The sequence below is a fragment of the Manacus vitellinus genome, unplaced genomic scaffold (genome assembly GCF_001715985.3).
Source record: "Manacus vitellinus isolate BGI_N305 unplaced genomic scaffold, ASM171598v3 ctg7180002431920_pilon, whole genome shotgun sequence".
Taxonomy (NCBI): domain Eukaryota; kingdom Metazoa; phylum Chordata; class Aves; order Passeriformes; family Pipridae; genus Manacus; species Manacus vitellinus.
The window spans coordinates 1-9,903 of record NW_021938400.1 but is presented as its reverse complement, the minus strand read 5'-3'; the positions used below and the strand labels follow the sequence as shown (position 1 = coordinate 9,903).

The window sequence follows — 9,903 nt, the reverse complement described above, 5'->3', positions numbered from 1 at the left end:
CCCAGGGGAGAACAGGAAGGAGAACTGCAGGAACACAGGCAGGCACAGGCAGCTCTTGGCACTGATTCCCTGCAGACCTCTCTGCACCTGGGGCTCTTGGCACTTCATTTATAAAGAAGGGGGGGACAGCAGCCCAGGAATGCCCCTCAAAAACAGGGGCCTGGGCAGCTGGAGATTAGAGGAGGGGAGTTGGGAGGGGAGACACAGAGAGAGAACAGGAACAGGGGTTGTTTGGGAACAGGCTATGGGTCCAGCAGGGAGGGGAACTGTAAACATGGGAGGCTGGAGGAATGCAGGGGGTGAGCACGGGCCTGCCTTGGATGGATCCTTTTTCCCTTTCCTCAGGGGCCTCAACTCCACCCTCTCTGAGAGCAGCAGGGAACTGCTGCAGGGGAAGAGTTCCTTTAGGCACAAGGCAGTGATGCAGCCACTGGGGCAGGGGAAGAGGGGACAGGAACTGAGAGCAACTGACACAAAAATGACACAATCACCACTGAAAGGGACTTTATTGAGCTGCAACACAAACACATTCACAGCAGGCCAGGGCCAGAGGTGCCCACAGCACCACCAACACAGCAGCTGGGCTTGCAGGAACACCATCTACTCAAGTTATGGAGCCAGGGGCTGACAGTTGGGATCCATCCGAAAGATGCTCTCAGGCAGCAGGGCCAAGTCCTGCCCAGTCACTGCACAGTTCAGCCCCAGCACCAGTGGCATTTTCTGCCTCTCCCTCCAATATCATTTGGGACCCAACAGTTCAATGCTGGGGAATTTTAGCTTCATCAATGTTTTACAAAGTTGTGCTTCCTGAGAACTGGTGCATTTTTGAGTCTTCCTGACTCTTCCAGTGCTGCACTTGCCAGGATCCTTTGGGCCTGGTGTTTTGCTGACAGACAGGGCACTGCAGGAAGCAACTTCCCACCAGTCATGGAATAATAGGAACAGCTTAAACAAACCCAATCCAACACCTGGGATACAGATTTAGGGGATACAACAGGAAAGGAGCAAGGCATCCCATCCTGAGTGCCCCAGAGACAGAACTGTGGCTCAGCAGAAATGCCTCCCCCACGGCCCCCTCCGCTCCCCCCCAGCCCACACGGCAGCCCCGGGGCAGCCGATCCCGCAGGCTCCGGCACCGGGACAATTCCTGCGGGTGCCTCCACCCCAGGGGAGGCTGCGGGGCGGCTCCAAGGGGGTCCCGCTGGCCAGGCTGTGCCCAACAAAGCCGGCTTTAGGCCAGGCCTGGCACTGTGGGGCCGTGGGCACGGGCAGGTTCCGTGAGCTCCCCGTTGGCCACCCCTGGAGCGCTGGGCAGGCGCCCCGGCGGGGCCAAGGCTGGAGGGCACGGAACAGCTGCACACACCTTGGCTGCCTTGGCCCAGCACACACCCACTGCACCTGCAGCCTTTAGCCAGGGCCCCTGAGCACACACAGCCCTTTTACCCTGCTCCTCAGGGCCAGAAGCCCCGGGGCTCAATTCTCAGCCAACTTCTCATCCTTTCCTTTGCTCCTTTGATCCCTGGGCAGGGCAGAGACACGGGAGAAGCACCTTCCTGTCATTGATCCCAGAGACAGCAACTCTGTTGTTCATAAAGTCAGTACAATAATTACTGGGATTACTGGATGGATTAAAGTGTTCAAAAACTTTGTAGCAGGTGGTGAGAATCCTGTAAATATGTCCCACCAGTGGGGAGCAGTGAGTTGTTCTAACCTGATGCCCAAAGGACACTAATTGACCCCCATATTTCCTGTTTGCATTTGGTGATCAAGTCAAGTCTTATTTCAAATTTGCAGGGCAATCATTTGCACTTACACACAAAAATCCCTGGTTTACTTACATTGAAGTGTGTTATTTTTCCAGCACGAGATCAGTCGGGGCACTGCAGCAATTCAGGAGACAAAATCCAGTTAATTTTTGCAATCCAGGGTGTGAATACTGTCCTCCAGATCAGTTCTTTGGTACCCATTAAGTCATTCTGTGCCTTATTGCTTTGTATTACAATACACACTGTGGCATGTGCACTCAGCCCAGTTCATAAATTACTGCCCAACAGTTGGACCAATATTCTCCTCCGGAGGATGATGCCCAACTGTGCCATCCCCTGCCCAAGCTGATCCCTTTGCTCTTTTGACAGCACTGACCCAGAACAGCCCAGCAGGCAGAGCCCAGGGGACAGCCCTGCTGCTGTGACACTGTGGCTGGGACTGGCACCGCTCACACAGGGGGACAACGATGCCAGGGAGACCCCCCGGACCCAGCACCGTAAGGGAAACTACAGCACTGCATGGCAACAGTGCTCCCAGCCCCTGGAATCACATCCATCCAATCCCACTGAGGGCACCAACAGCTGCCCACACAATGAGCCCGACAGACCCCGGCCCTTCCACAGAGTGCCCCCGGGCACAAAGTCAGACTGACCCCTGGGCAAGGGCCATTTGCTTCCCAGGTCACCTTGTCCTGGGGGCCTGTTTTGGAGCTGCTTTTCCATCTCCATCCAAATCAAACCAAGTCACCCGACCCAGGCACCTTTTCCAGGGCACTGCCCGGGCCAACAGCATCGCCCAGAGGGACCACGAGGGCTCTGAGGATGGCCAGGATCCAGAGTTTCTGTAAGATAGCAAGCTAAAACATGGGAATATCATTACCTCCACTAACATTTATTCACAGGAATATATTCCCATCTTCCTTGTCTGCATTTAATCACTAATTCCGTGAGGGTGTCACTTGAGAGCCAAGCAGCCAAACCACTGCCAACTGACCCCAAATCCCTACAAACCTGACACTGCCCTAGTTCTTCCTCTTTAATTCCCACAGGTACAGTGTCTCACTCAGCACATGGACTACTTTTGCCTCCCCCCGTCGTGACTCTGGCACAGGTTAGATGCTCCTGCTTTCCAAAAGTGCTTCCCACTGATAGATTTGGCTGACCCAGCAGTGAGCCATGCATGCTCCCTCTCTTCTCCCAGCACTTGCTTTGGGGCTTTTCCCCATTTCCCCAGTGATTTGTGCTCACTGTCCAGGGGATCTACACTTGCTGCTTCAACCACAGGGCCGTTGGCAACTCCCTCCCGAGGCCTCGCTCCTGCCCCGACCCCTGCTCTGGCTCTGCCTTGGATCCACCATCTCCATTCCATGGTGCTGCCTTCCTGAGCATGGCCTGGCCTGTGCACCCTGGAGGAGCTTTTTACCCAAGGCCTTAGGGGGATTTCAGGCCCTCTTATCATTTGTTGTTCCCACTAAAGCCCAATAACATACTCAGAGCCACTTCTCCAACAGGGTCTATCTTGGGCTGGCTTCCAGTAACTTCCTATTCCCAAATCCTGAGGGCACTTCCTTCCTACCTGGAACAGTTCGTTGGGATACATGCCCGGAATAAAGACAAGTGCCACAAACATTCAAACACACAAAATATCTTTATTGCAGTGAGAATAATAATAATAATAATAATAAACTTAGCAAAGAGAATCAAAAGTTAAAAAAGGATACAAATGAACTACCTTAGCATGTGGCATTAAAACAAATACTAAGAACAGCATTCAATACAGTGTAATATTAACTAGTAAAAAGGGAGTCAAAGGGATACCAAAAAGGATCTTAACACAATATTATGGATCACTATTAACACGCTATTTGGTTAGTAAAAGGGGAAATTAAAGGGAAAATATTATGAATACTAAATAAAAGGTATTAAAGGAACACTAAAGGATATTTAAAGTCTTCCTTCTCGGTGGCTTCCCATCACTAAACTCTGCCCACCCCCCAGACAGGCAGGGCTGTCAGGATCTCAGCAGCTGGTCGGTGCCCATCCCTTGGCGGGCGTCCCCGCGGAGCAGCACAGGCTGGGTGGCAGGATGAGGATCGCTCAGCTCAGCAGTCCTGACAGCCCCTTTTTATCAGCTCCACGTTACACCCCGTAGGGCCAGGACGCAGTGTAAGGGGAGGCCTGAATGGCAGCCAAACCCCGCCTGAGCATTGCCTGATGGCAACAGTCTGGGCCTGCCCTACTGGGAGGGCAAGGGGCCAGTGACCCCTGCCCACATCATCTTCCTCTCACCATCATCTTTCTCACCCCTGGGTATGACCTCTACCCTTGTGTTTCAAGGGCAAAGGTATCTATCTGGCAATATGTAGCAGAACCAAGGAAGAACTCAGCTCTCAGAACAGGGGATATCAGGCTGGCTTGCTGAAAAGCACAATGGACCTTACAATCAGCTTGTGCCATCAAGTTACATTGTACCAGACTCGAGCCGGTTTCACATCCTAATAGGATTTCTTTCTCACACCTCTATGCTCCATTGATCATCTCATTCAAAAGTTCCCCCCTTACATTACCCTACTTCTGCCAGAGGCTCCAAGGGACATCATTAGCACTGGCAGGAACCTTCAGTTCCCCCTCTCTGGCTCATATTGGCCACAGGTCCAGAGCCTGTTGAATTGCTCCCTGAGCTGTTTCCAACCCTCCTGGCTGCTCATTTCCCACTCAAACTCACACTTCTGCCCTGGGACTTTATGGCACAGGCCAAGGATTGGTCCCAAAGGAGGACCTTCTTGTCACCAAAAGCCAAACAAACCAATAAACTGCTGGGCTTCCACCTTGCTCTGGGGGTGACAAAGCCTCAAGTCACTTGCCTAGTCCTGGGCAACACTTCCTGGGGACCACAGCACCACTGAGTTCCTAAAAATATCACAGGTTGGGGAGGTGCTTGAATTCTGTCTGGATTAACTCCCACCCATTCTTTCCACGTGCTGCACTACTCACTCTAATGGTGCTTGTACTCCCTGAACCATTCCCTCACCCATCCAACCCTCCCTTGTCCCCTCTCTGACAAGGACAGTGGGTCCAGGTGTTCTGCCACACTCCCAGGGCAGAGGGTGGGACTGTGGAGCCACCCGAGGGGGGGAAACGTGCCCAGGGAAAGGGAACTGCCCTCAGTGTTCCCCAGCACAAGGCAGCCCTTGGAAATATCCACTGCAATGGGACACTCAGGGACAGCAACAAGCACTGCACAAGGCTGCTCTGGCACAGGACCAGTTTGAAGCTCAGCTTTTCTCTGGACCACTTCACTTGGTTTCCCACCTCATCCTGCAGTCAAAACTTGCTGCCCTTGCAACTTTTTAGGGTGACCATAAATTAGAGGCCTCTGCTCCAGCACCCACCAGGGCCTGAACCGTCTGACAGGATCCATTTTTCCAGGGAATTCAAAGCTCCACCTGAGGACCACGGTCTTTTCTCACCCATCCTTCTGCTGGAGCTTGGCCTCCATCTCACTCTGCTTTCAGTTCCCTCCATGGTTACAACATTTGCAGCCCTGGCCCTGGGTGGAGCTCGGCATCCTGATCCCATCCCTCCTGGCCCCCGGAACCGCTGGCTCAGCAATGGGGGCCCTCCATTGCCAAGGGCACGGGCCCGTCGGGGCTCACGGGGGGAGCAGGAGGTCGAAGGCTCCATCCCTCCTGCTACAACCTTCCACCACTACAGCCAACAGAGGAGCCTCCCCAGCCCTGCCTCCCAAGGCATCCTGAACAAACCCAGCCCAACTCCACAGGACAAACTGCTCCCTGTCTGCCCAGTCCAGTCTAATCCCAGAGGCTCCCAGATCATGCAGAAGAACTACTCAGGAGATCAGAGACTCCAGGCCATCTCTTCCTAGCACAGGTTTGGCTGAGTTTGGCAAATAGGGAAACTGAGCAATTCCCCAGTTTGTTTTTCCCAGTTTAACCCCTGTCACACCAGTCACCTTAACACTGCCAGTCCTTAATTCTCCTTCTCTTGTGTTAAGGACTGAGGAAGTTGGACCTGTGTCTGACCAGGACATGTGCAAACCAAATGCTGGGGACTGGAACACACACCTGGCACTCCTGCAGCTCTTACCATTACATTCAAGAGAAAACAGCCAATTGGACCATCACTGCTCGTTTCTTAATCCCAATCCCACACTTCCTTTGCTTTGAGCTCCCCAGGGTCGGGCACACCAAGGATCTCCCCGAATAATCTTTTCGGTGCGCGCTGGAGTCCTTGGGGTGCCCTAACCCGGGGGGCACCAACAGCACTGTCCCTCCAGGGGGGCCCAATTTGGTCCCAAAATGCAGGGGGATCTTGCCTGTGTCCCAGACTGGTCCGGGGATCTGAGGCCCTTCCCGAGAAAATCTCGGTGCCGGCGTGAAGGGCCAGAGATCCCTTGGAGCCACGGGAGAGCAGGCACAGAGTCCCTCCTGCAGGGCCAATTCTGCTGCCTGAACTCAGCTCTTCAAAGAAGCCTCTAAGATTCAGCTGGTGAGGTTTAGAAGTCAGGTATTCCTTGCTTACAACACCCTGCCATGATCCCAACCCACCGGGTGTCCTGGCAATCAGCTCCCAAAGGGCACACACAGGTATCTCCACTGCAGCTGATGGGAGGGGTCAGCATTACACGAGGGTTCATTTTCCTTCCCTGCATTCCTGTTCCACCTTCAGGACATTTTCCAGCACTTACTACCATACACACCTACCCTTAGAAGGTTTCCAAGGGGCTTCACCGAGGGCCTTCACAGCTCTGCTCTGTCTGGAGCCCTCAAAGTCCTCAGTGCCTGCCTTAGGAATTTCAAGAGAACTCACCTGCTTACACAGGCACTTGGTGCTGCTTGGCTGCTGCCTCACTTCCCTTCTTCCTTCTTTCTTCACCTCCCTTGGGTGGTCCCTTTAAGTCCCTTGGCTCAGCTCGGTGCAGTTTCCAGGCTACATCCCACTGCAAAAAGGATTAGCTCTTGTTACATCTCAACACTCACATATCATTCCCACTTTTTTCTTAACACTTGGCCATTAGGCCAGTGTCTCATGATTTAAAGCAGAGTTTGACTCCTCAGTGACAACAACAGCTACAGTCCTGAATCATAACACAGGCTGAGACACAAACACGGATGGGAACTCTGAAGGATCCACTTTGTTCTGCTCACCAACCAAAAGGAGCTTTCTGAACTCAAGAAGAAGAGACTCAACATCCTCTTTCTGAAAACTTTAGGTGCTATAGATGTGACCCACAAGACCTGGAAAGGCCCTTCCCACTTCACCTGCAGGGCTGGCAGTGCCACCACTGGACACGGCCCCAGTGGCTGGGCAGGAACGGAGGGGCTGGGGCGTCCAATCCATCGGCCCAGGCGGCACCAGGAGTTCCTGCAGTTCCTGAGGGGAGAGCCTCAAGCCAACAAAGGATTATGGACATCATTTTAAACTTCAATAGGTATATCTCCTGGAATATGGGGACTTGGACAAGGCCTACTGGTGCAACAAGGACACACTCAAGGTTATCTATTAAAAGCATCTACCAGCACTCAAAAGCTGTCACTATCCTTCTTTCAGGGGCAACTCAGGAAACTCTCTTTGCTAAGAGCCTCCAGGAGGATTTCCAGCTTTTGGGGCTCTCTTTTACCCATTTTTCCCCATCACTGTAGCTGGGACTATCACCTGCCTACAGGATGAACAGCCCACAAAGTTCATTTGCAGGGATCCCATTAACTCAAAGTCCCTTGTCAGGGGGGGCACTGCACACCTTGTCCTTTGTTTGCCCTCCCCACCAAAGATGCTTCCAACAGTTTTGAGAGATCTGGCAGACCCAGAGTTCTCCTCAGGGAATGCTTTAGCTGCTTAAAGGCTGCCCTTGCACCATCTAGCCAAGGCAGCAAATGCTTACAGGCTGTTCTTAAAAGCTGGTATAACAGTCTTCCCACACATCCAGAGGGAGCAATCCAGAGTCCACCCTGTCCTACCATTCCCAGGAAGGCAGTTCATGTGCTGTCTGGGGCTCAGGGAGGAGTCAGGTGGCTTCTTTTCTTCCTTTCCTGCTTTCCAGATTTTCTCCTTCAAAAGCAAAGGTTTTTTGGCTTTCCTTGCTCAAGGAGATGCAGCAAAGGCCATCTTTTAAATCCAATACTGGAAACTCCTCGAGATTGTCATTCAAGGTGGATCTCTCAGGTCCTGCACTCATCAATCATCTTGGCCATTGCTTTTCTTGGCAGGTTCTTGCATTCACATCCTACAAGCAAACCAGGATGAGCCAATTTAGCTGTTACTGCAACCAATCCAAGCTGGAATTCTGATTTTAAAGGATACTGGCTTTGCCTTACCCATAGAGATCCCACATCAGGGGTAATACCTACAGGTTCTGCCCTCTTCCACTCTCCTGGAACTCCACTGGCCCACACCACAGGAACAACTGCAGCTGCCACTTCAGTCGGGACCTTGCTGCTGACAGGAGTTATTCCCTGCACAACAAGAGCTGCTGCTTTGACACATTTAGTTCCAGCAATTACTGTTTCAATATCCCCAGTTTTCCATTTCATTTCTGCCTCAACTTCTCCACTCAATCTCTTCCTAGCACAGGTTTGGCTGAGTTTGGCAAAGAGACAAACTGAGGAATTCCCCAATGTTTTCCCAGTTCAACCCCTGTCACACCAATCACCTGAACACTGCCAGTCCTTAATTCTCCTTCTCTTGTGTTAAGGACTGAGGAAGTTGGACCTGTGTCTGACCAGGACACGTGCAAACCAAATGCTGGGAAATGGAACACACACCTGGCACTCCTGCAGCTCTTACCATTACATTCAAGGGAAAAAAGCCAATTGGACCATCACTGCTCATTTCTTAACCCCAATCCCACACTTCCTTTGCAGTTGGAGCACCACTTTTACAACCCAATTACAGGCCATTAGAGAGCTCCATGTCTAGCATGGACAGCTACACCTGGGATACTCTCAGCAATGCCTGAATCCACTGCAGGGACCTTGCTTTGAGCTCCCCAGGGCCGGGCACCCCGAGGATCTCCCCGAATAATCCTTTCGGTGCGCGCTGGAGTCCTCGGGGTGCCCCAACCCGGGGGGCACCAACAGCACTGTCCCTCCAGGGGGCCCAATTTGGTCCCAAAATGCAGGGGGATCTTGCCTGTGTCCCAGACTGGTCCGGGGATCTGAGGCCCTTCCCGAGAAAATCTCAGTGCCGGCGTGAAGGGCCAGAGATCCCTTGGAGCCACGGGAGAGCAGGCACAGAGTCCCTCCTGCAGGGCCAATTCTGCTGCCTGAAAACAGCTCTTCAAAGAAGCCTCTAAGATACAGCTGGTGAGGTTTAGAAGCCAGGCAACCTTTTATTCCTATGCTCTTGAATCATTCCAGCCCGTCTGGTGTCCTGGCAATCAGCTCCCAAAGGGCACACAGAGCTATCTCCACTGCACCTGATATGGCAGCATGACAGGAGGATTCATTTTTGTTCTCTACATTCCTGTTCCACATTCAGGGCATTTTCCAACACTTACTACCATACACACCTACCCTTAGAAGGTTTCCAAGGGGCTTCACCGAGGGCCTTTGCAGCTCTGCTCTGTCTGGAGCCCTCAAAGTCCTCAGTGCCTGCCTTAGGAATTTCAAGATAACTCACCTGCTTACACAGGCAATTGGTGCTGCTTGACTGCTGCCTCACTTCCCTTCTTCCTTCTTTCTTCACCTCCCTTGGTTGGTCCCTGTCACGAGGAGGGAAGAAAGTCACACTCAATATGAGAATCAGCAACCTTCGTTTATTGATCATTGCTAACAGCTTAATATATGCTTTATAATTAGCTCATACATATTGCAAAAGCTAAGCTCATTATTGGCTCTGGCTTAAATGTTGATTCCCCCGCTTAGTCCTTTCTTATGTTGACACAGGTGGCTCTCAGTTGCCTTTGTTTTGCTAATCACAACAGCCTGTTTACCAGCCAACTAGCAGGCACAAAGACACTGTAGCTTCCCTATCTCAGATTTTCTCATGGCCTAGGCAAGTCCTGTTCTATAGCCAATTCCTTACAGGTCCCTTTAAATCCCTTGGCTCAGCTCTGTGCAGTTTCCAGGCTACATCCCACTGCAAAAAGGATTAGCTCTTGTTACATCTCAACACTCAC

General features: G+C 52.2%; 1 long non-coding RNA gene across 4 annotated transcripts; it reads right to left on the bottom strand.

The window, feature by feature from the left end:
* Positions 1 to 1,473: 1,473 nt before the first annotated feature.
* Positions 1,474 to 8,566, bottom strand: LOC115307175. 4 transcript variants are annotated; one of them, XR_003915587.1, is made up of 5 exons: positions 8,135 to 8,565; positions 7,745 to 8,010; positions 7,049 to 7,173; positions 6,597 to 6,726; positions 1,474 to 1,580 (listed from the first exon to the last, which is right to left on the bottom strand). It is a non-coding gene; the product is annotated as an uncharacterized LOC115307175 (long non-coding RNA). The 4 variants fall into 4 exon arrangements; XR_003915588.1 differs by lacking the exon at positions 1,474 to 1,580 and adding an exon at positions 3,946 to 4,184 and having other exon boundaries at positions 8,135 to 8,566; XR_003915590.1 differs by lacking the exon at positions 1,474 to 1,580 and having other exon boundaries at positions 6,506 to 6,726; positions 8,131 to 8,566.
* Positions 8,567 to 9,903: the final 1,337 nt, after the last annotated feature.